The sequence below is a fragment of the Triticum dicoccoides genome, chromosome 3B, assembly GCF_002162155.2.
Source record: "Triticum dicoccoides isolate Atlit2015 ecotype Zavitan chromosome 3B, WEW_v2.0, whole genome shotgun sequence".
NCBI classification, from domain to species: Eukaryota; Viridiplantae; Streptophyta; class Magnoliopsida; order Poales; family Poaceae; genus Triticum; species Triticum dicoccoides.
The window spans coordinates 562,606,103-562,615,192 of NC_041385.1; positions in this window are offsets into that span (position 1 = coordinate 562,606,103).

Here is a 9,090-nt window from a genome sequence, read left to right on the forward strand (position 1 = left end):
ATGCCTAGATAATCTCATAATTATTCGCTTTTCTATCAATTGCTCGACAGTAATTTGTTCACCCACCGTAATACTTATGCTATCTTGAGAGAAGCCACTAGTGAAACCTATGGCCCCCGGGTCTATCTTTTATCATATAAGCTTTCAATCTACTTTTATTTGCATCTTTACTTTTCCAATCTATATTATAAAATACCAAAAATATATTTATCTAATCTTACTATCTCTATGAGATCTCACTTTCGCAAGTGGCCGTGAAGGGATTGACAACCCCTTTATTGCGTTGGTTGTGAGTTCTTTGTTTGTTTGTGTAGGTGCGTGGGACTTTTGAGGAACCTCCTACTGGATTGATACCTTGGTTCTCAAAAACGGAGGGAAATACTTACGCTACTATTGCTGCATCACCCTTTCCTCTTCAAGGAAAACCAACGCAAGCTCAAGACGTAGCAAGAAGGATTTCTGGCGACGTTGCCGGGGAGGTCTTCGCTCAAGTCAAGACATACCAAGTACCCATCACAAACTCATCTCCCTCGCATTTACATTATTTGCTATTTGCCTCTCGTTTTCCTCTCCCCCACTTCACCCTTGCCGGTTTATTTGCCCTCTCTTTCCCAATCTTCTCTCTCTCTCTTTCGTTAGCCTTCTTCTTCTCCCTCGCTTTTGTTTGCCATTATGTCTGAAATTGGGGAGATTATCGTCGATATGGACAATAATGATAACTTGGAAAATTCTGAGGCTCCGGCTGAAGAACCCCCTATCTTGCATACCAAAAAGTTTCGAATCGGTAGTGGTAACATTATTGGAAAAGGTGTTATTCAAGATTTCTTTACTTGTGCCGGTGCTTTACCTTCCATGGGTGGTTCTATTCTTCATAGAACTAGTAATCTTTCGGATGCTATCGCTATGCTTGTAGTTGAACTTGAAAGACAATTTATGCATATGCATCCTTGCATACAAAGAATTTTCCTAGAATTTTCCAATATTGAGCATTCTTCTGTTAAGCGCGTTGTTACTATCTTTTTGGCTCATGAGTTTAGATTTATAATAAGAGAGGCCAAAGAAATCTTTGCACACTATAGGGTAGACGCCGGTTGTCCTCCCATAGAGGCGGTCCTCTTCGATCAAGAGGAAATTAGACGTTTTCAATCTTCGGACTATGTTGTTTTCAATGAAAACCTTAGAAAAAAGGTTCCTACCAATGTCCTAGTTGATAGAATTTCCGAACTTAATAATGATTTTGCTCTTCGAAATAATGAGCTAGGATACTCTCTTGAGTATAGGCTCATGAGATTTTGCCAAAAGAATGCTTATAGTGATGAATTAGTTGTTCATTATGAAGGGCCAAAGGAGGAACCCGTTCCTCATGTGATTGAACTTGGGGACTTTTGTCCCGCCAAATTTATCCCTTTTGATTACTTTTGCTTGCCTAAAAGAAAACTTGCTGCTAAACATAGAGAATATGAGATGAGTTTTCAAGATCTATCTTATTATTATGGCACTACTTAGATCTATCTTCGCTTTTATGCCTAGCTAGGGGCGTTAAACGATAGCCCTAGTTGGGAGGCAACCCAATTTTATTTGTGTTTTTTGTTTTTGTTTCTGTTTAGTAATAAATTTTGCATATACCTTCTGTTTAGATGTGTTTTTATGTTTTAGTTAGTGTTTCCGCCAAGTAGAACCTATAGGATAACCTATGATGATAGTTGATTTGATTCTGCTGAAAAACAGAAACTTTGCGCGCACGAATTTAGTGTTGTTAAATCATAGAAACGTGCTTTTCCGTTGATTCTTTTTTCTGCTGATCAATAGACAAATTTTCCAGGACTTACTATTTTGGTAGGATTTTTAGAGTTCCAGAAGTTTGCGTTAGTTATAGATTGCTACAGACTGTTCTGTTTTTGACAGATTCTGCCTTTCGTGTGTTGTTTGCTTATTTTTATGCATCTATGTCTAGTAAAATAGTTTATAAACCATAGAGAAGTTGGAATACAGTAGGTTTAACACCAAAATAAATAAATAATTAGTTCATTACAGTACCTTATGTGGTGGTTTTGTTTTCTTTCACTAACGGAGCTTATGAGATTTCCTGTTGAGTTTTGTGTTGTGAAGTTTTCAAGTTTTGGGTAAAGATTTGATGGACTATGGAATAAGGAGTGGCAAAAGCCTAAGCTTGGGGATGCCCATAGCACCCCAAGATATTCAAGAGTAGCCAAAAGCCTAAGCTTGGGGATGCCCCGGGAAGGCATCCCCTCTTTCGTCTTCGTTCATTGGTAACTTTACTTGGAGCTATATTTTTATTCGCCAAATGATATGTGTTTTGCTTGGAGTGTCGTGTATGATATTAATATTTTCTTTTTAGTTTACCACAATCATCCTTGCTGTACACACCTTTTCGGAGAATCCTACTTGATTAGAATTTATTAGAATATGCTATGTGCTTCACTTATATATTTTGAGCTAGATAGTTTTTGCTCTAGTGCTTCACTTATATCTTTTAGAGCACGGCGGTGGCTTAGTTTTGTAGAAATTGCTAGTCTCTCATGCTTCACTTATATCATTTTGAGAGTCTTTTAGAACAGCATGGTATTTGCTTTGGTTATAAAATTGGTCCTAGAATGGTAGGCATCCAAGTTGGGTATAATAAAAACTACCATAGGAAGTGAATTGGATGCTATGATCAATTTGATACTTGATAACTGTTTTGAGATATGGAGGTAGTGATATTAAAGTCATGCTAGTTTGGTGATTATGAATTTAAAGAATGTTTGTGTTGAAGTTAGCAAGTCCCGTAGCATGCACGTATGGTTAAAGTTGTGTAACAAATTTGAAACATGAAGTGTACTTGGATTGTGCATCCTTATGAGTGGCGGTCGGGGACGAGCGATGGTCTTTTCCTACCAATCTATCCCTCTAGGAGCATGCGCGTAGTGCTTGGTTTTTGATGACTTATAAATTTTTGCACTAAGTATATGACTTCTTTTGACTAATGTTGAGTCCATGGATTATACGCACTTTTACATTTCCATCATTGCTAGCCTCTTCGGTGCCGTGCATTGCCCTTTCTCACCTTGAGAGTTGGTGCAAACTTCGCCGGTGCATCCAAACCCCGTGATATGATACGCTCTATCACACATAAACCTCCTTATATCTTCCTCAAAACAGCCACCATACCTACCTATTATGGCATTTCCATAGCCATTCCGAGATATATTGCCATGCAACTTTCCACCGTTCCGTTTATCATCATGACATACATTACTTTTGTCATATTGCCATTGCATGATCATGTAGTTGACATCGTATTTGTGGCAAGGCCACCATCCATAATTTTTCATACATGTCACTCTTGATTCATTGCACCATCCCGGTACACCGCCAGAGGCATTCATATAGAGTCATATCTTGTTCTAGTTTCGAGTTGTAATTCATGTGTTGTAATCAATAAAAGTGTGATGATCATCATTATTAGAGCATTGTCCCAAAGAAAAGAAAAGGAAAGGCAAAAAAAGGCGAAAAGAAAAAAAATAAAGAAAAAAAATAAAAATAAAAATAAAAAGGGGCAATGTTACTATCTCTTTTTCCACACTTGTGCTTCAAAGTAGCACCATGTCCTTCATATAGCGAGTCTCATATATTGTGCTTCAAAGTAGCACCATGTTCTTCATATAGTGAGTATCATATGTTGTCACTTTCATATACTAGTGGGAATTTTTTATTATAGAACTTGGCTTGTATATTCCTACGTTGGGCTTCCTCAAATGCCCTAGGTCTTCGTGAGCAAGCAAGTTGGATGCACACCCACTAGTTTCTTTTGTTGAGCTTTCATTCATTTATAGCTCTATTGCATCCGTTGCATGGCAATCCCTACTCCTCATGTTGACATCAATTGATGGGCATCTCCATAGCCCGTTGATTATCCTCGTCAATGTGAGACTTTCTCTTTTTTTGTCTTCTCCACACAATCCCCATCATCATATTCTATTCCACCCATAGTGCTATATCCATGGCTCACGCTCATGTATTGCGTGCAAGTTGAAAAAGTTTGAGATTATTTAAGTACGAAACAATTTCTTAGCTTGTCATCGGGGGTGTAGAATTTGGGAACATTTTTGTGTGACCAAAACGAAGCATAGCCTGACTATATGATTTTGTAGGGATGAACTTTCTTTAGCCATGTTATTTTGAGAAGACATGATTGCTTTGATTAGTATGCTTGAAGTATTACTATTTCTTGTGTCAATATGAACTTTTATTTTGAATCATTTGGATCTGAACATTCATGCCACAATAAAGAAAATTACATTGAGTTATGCTAGGTAGCATTCCACATCAAAAATTCTGTTTTTATCATTTACCTACTCGAGGACGAGCAGGAATTAAGCTTGGGGATGCTTGATACGTCTCCAACGTATCTATAATTTTTGATTGTTCCATGCTATTATATTACCCCTTTTGGATGTTTATGGGCTTTATTTTACATATTTATATCATTTTTGGGACTAACCTACTAACCGGAGGCCCAACCCGTATTGTTGTTTTTTTTTGCCTATTTCAGTATTTCGAAGAAAAGGAATATCAAACGGGGTCCAAACGGAATGAAACCTTCGGGAGCGTGAATTTTGGAACGAACGTGATCCAGAGGACTTGGAGTGCAAGTCAAGGTGGCCAGGAGATAGGAGGGCGCACCCACCCCCTCTAGGCGCGCCCCTGTCTCCTGGGCCCCTCGGGCGGCCACCGACGTACTTCTTCCTCCTATGTATACCCACGTACCCCGAAAACATCCAGGGAGCCAACGAAAAACAATTTCCACTGCCATAACCTTCTGTATCTGCGAGATCCCATCTTGGAGCCTTCGTCGGCGCTCCGCCGGAGGGGGGAGGGCTTCTACATCAACACCATAGCCCCTCCGATGAGTTGTGAGTAGTTTGCCACAGACCTTCGGGTCCATAGTTATTAACTAGATGGCTTCTCTCTTTTTGGATCTCAATACCATGTTCTCCCCCTCTCTTGTGGAGATCTATTCGATGTAACTCTTTTTGCGGTGTGTTTGTCGAGATCCGATGAATTGTGGGTTTATGATCAAGTTTATCTATGAGAAATATTTGAATCTTCTCTGAATTCTTTTATGTATGATTGAGTTATCTTTGCAAGTCTCTTCGAATTATCAGTTTGGTTTGGCCTACTAGATTGATCTTTCTTTCCATGGGAGAAGTGCTTAGCTTTGGGTTCAATCTTGCGGTGTCCTTACCCAGTGACAGCAAGGGTTACAAGGCACGTATTGTATTGTTGCTGTCGAGGATAAAAAGATGGGGTTTATATCATATTGCTTGAGTTTATCCCTCTACATCATGTCATCTTTCTTAATGCGTTACTCTGTTCTTATGAACTTAATACTATAGATGCATCCTGGATAGCGGTCGATGTGTGGAGTAATAGTAGTAGATGCAGGCAAGAGTCGGTCTACTTGTCACGGACGTGATGCCTATATACATGATCATGCCTAGATAGTCTCATAATTATTCGCTTTTCTATCAATTGCTCGATAGTAATTTGTTCACCCACTGTAATACTTATGCTATCTTGAGAGAAGCCACTAGTGAAACCTATGCCCCCCGGTTTATCTTTTATCATATAAGCTTTCAATCTACTTTTATTTGCATCTTTACTTTTCCAATCTATATTATAAAATACCAAAAAATATATTTATCTTATCTTACTATCTCTATAAGATCTCACTTTCGCAAGTGGCCGTGAAGGGATTGACAACCCCTTTATTGTGTTGGTTGCGAGTTCTTTGTTTGTTTGTGTAGGTGTGTGGGACTTTTGAGGAACCTCCTACTGGATTGATACCTTGGTTCTCAAAAACTAAGGGAAATACTTACGCTACTATTGCTGCATCACCCTTTCCTCTTCAAGGAAAACCAACGCAAGCTCAAGACATAGCATTTGGCCAACAGAGCCAGGTTGAAACAGTGGATATCACAGAATCCCAATCCTCCTTGGGTTTTTGGTACACACATTTTCCACCAGGCCATCCAATGCATCCTCCTCTGGTTCTCCTCGTCTCCCCGCAAGAAATGTGATATCCCGTTAGTGATTCCTTTACAATTTTTTTAGGAATTTTAAAGACCGACATTGCATAGGTAGGTATGGCTTGGATCACAGCCTTGAGCAGGATCTCCTTCCCCCAGCAGATAGTAGTTTTTCCTTCCAACCACTAATTTTCTTAGCAATATGTTCAATCAAAAATTTAAAGCAGTCTGTTTTATCAACGCCCACATTTGCTGGCAAGCCCAAGTATTTGTCATTCGGGGCCTATGTCATTATATTGAGTGTTGTACACAAGTGTTCTCTGACCTCTACCTTCGTATTGGGGCTAAAGAAAATACTAGACTTTTCCATACTTACCAGCTGTCCCGACGCCGCACAATATAAATCTAGTGCTGATTTCAGGGCCGCTGCATTATGTTGGTTGGCTTTCATCAAGATCAACGAGTCATCCGCAACGAGGAGATTAGTTACTAGTGGGGTGTCTCTACAGACTTTAACTCCTATATTTTCCCGTTCTCCTCAGCATGTGAGAGCAAGGCATTCAACCCTTTTGTGCACAACTGGAAAAGGTAAGGTGATAGCGGGTCCCCCTGCCTCAACCCTCTAGTAGGCTTAAAACTCTCACTTTCCTCTGCATTTATCCTTACTTTGTATTCCACTGTTGTGACGCATTGCATAGTCAAATTAACCCACTTTCTACGGAAACCCAATTTCACCATAATCTCCTTCAGAAAAGCCCACTCGACTCTATCGTAGGCTTTGTGCATGTCAAGTTTTATAGCACACAAGCCCTCTCTACCCTCTCTTTTATTCTTGATTGTGTGAAAACATTCATAGGCCACTAAAATATTATCGGTTATCAATCTACCTGGTACAAAAGCACTCTGTGTTGGACTAATAATTTCTGGTAGAAGGGTCTTCAATCGAGAGGCCACCATTTTTGCAATTATTTTGTGTACCACATTACATAAGCTAATCGGCCTAAATTGGGATACCTTTTCTGGTGTGTTAATCTTAGGAATCATCACGATTGCAGTACCATTCCAACCATCCGGGATAGTACATGTGTTGATTGCTTTCAGGACCTCCTCAATTAGGTCTTCCCCTAGCATGGGCCAGAACCTTTTATAGAAGATAGCGTGGAGTCCATCTGGTCCTGGAGCTTTCAAGTCCCCAATATCAAATAAAGCCTTGCGAACATCTTCTGCGGTATAAGGAGCAAGTAGAGCATTGTTCATTTCGTTTGACACTCTCTTACGCACAAGTGATAAAACTTCTTGATTCGGATGCTGAACTTCCGATGTGAAAAGCTTTGTGAAATATTCAGTTATGTGATTCATCAAATCCTTTTCTGTTAACCATTTTCCAGACTCATCTAATAGTTTCTTTATATTATTCCTTTTTTTCCTAGCCGTGGCAGAATTATGGAAAAAAAGACGTATTACGATCCCCGTGCATCAGTCAGTTTGCCCGTCCTCTTTGTAACCAGTGCTAGTAGGATTAGGATTACTCTATTTACAAGTGGAGTCCTAGTCTTGCTTCCTTTGTAGGAGAATATTCCTTATGCCTTTTCTCTTAAGCCGGCTCACCATAACATGAGCCGGCCTTCTGGGCCTTGGGCCTTGTCCTCTATCTGACCCGCCGTCGAGGCCATCAGTAAGTCGCTAGGCTAGTGAGTCGCCAGACCAGTGAGCCGCCAGACTCGTGAGTCGCCAATCCTCCGGCAGTTACCAATGAAACGCTAAGTCCCAGCCGGGTCATATATCCGTCCGGGTCATACCGCGGGGTATATCCCTGACATAGCATACCTGCAAAAACAAGTTAGACGTCCTCTAATTGTTGTTGCATGTTTTACGTGGCTACTATGGGTTTCTAGCAAGAATGTTTTTTACCTACACAAAAGACATAACGGTGACATGCCAATTTCTATTTACCCTTCATAAGGACCCTTTTCATCAAATCCGGTCCGACTAAAGTGGGAGAGACAGACACCCGCTAGCCACCTTATGCATCAAGTGCATGTCAATCGGTGGAACCAGTCTCACGTAAGCATACGTGTAAGGTTGGTCCGGGCCGCTTCATCCCAAAATGCCACCGAATCAAGATAAGACTATTAACGGTAAGCAAATTGAAGAAATCATCGCCCACAACTACTTTGTGTTCTACTCGTGCATAGAATCTACGCATAGACCTAGCTCATGATGCCACTGTTGGGGAACGTAGTAATAATTCCAAATTTTCCTGCGTGTCACCAAGATCAATCTAGGAGATGCTAGCAACGAGAGAGAGGAAGTGCATCTTCATACTCGCGGCGATTCAAGCGCCGAACGGACGGCGCCTCCACGTTCAACACATGTACAGCCCGGGGACGTCTCCTCCTTGATCCAGCAAGGGGAGAGGAGAAGTTGAGGGAGAATTCCAGCAGCATGACGGCGTGGTGGTGGTGGAGCTCGTGGTTCTCCAGCAGGGCTTTGCCAAGCACTACGGAGGAGGAAGAGGTGTTGGAGAGGGGGAGGGTTGCACCAGGGGAAGGGTGCGGCTGCCCTCCCACCCCCCTCTATTTATAGGGTGAAGGGAGAGGGGACCAGCCCCCCTAGATGCATCTAGAGGGGGGGCAGCAGCCAAGGGGGGACTTGCCCCCCAAGTTTGGTGGGAGGCGCCCCTACCCCCTAGGGTTTTCAACCCTAGGCGCCTTGAGCCCTTGGGGGCGCACCAGCCTACTAGGGGGCTGGTTCCCACCCTCGTTCAGCCCACTTGGCCCACCGGGGCAGGTGGCCCCACCCGGTGGACCCCCGAACACCTTTCGGTGGTCCCGGTACAATACTGATAACCCCTAAAACCATTCCGGCGATTGAAAATGGACTTCCCATATATAAATCTTCACCTCCGGACTCGAACCATTGCGAAACTCCTCGTGACGTTCGGGATCTCATCCGGGACTCCGAAGAACCTTCGGTAACCACATACTATTCCCCATAACAACTCTAGCATCACCGAACCTTAAGTGTGTAGACCCTACGGGTTCGGGAACCATGCAGA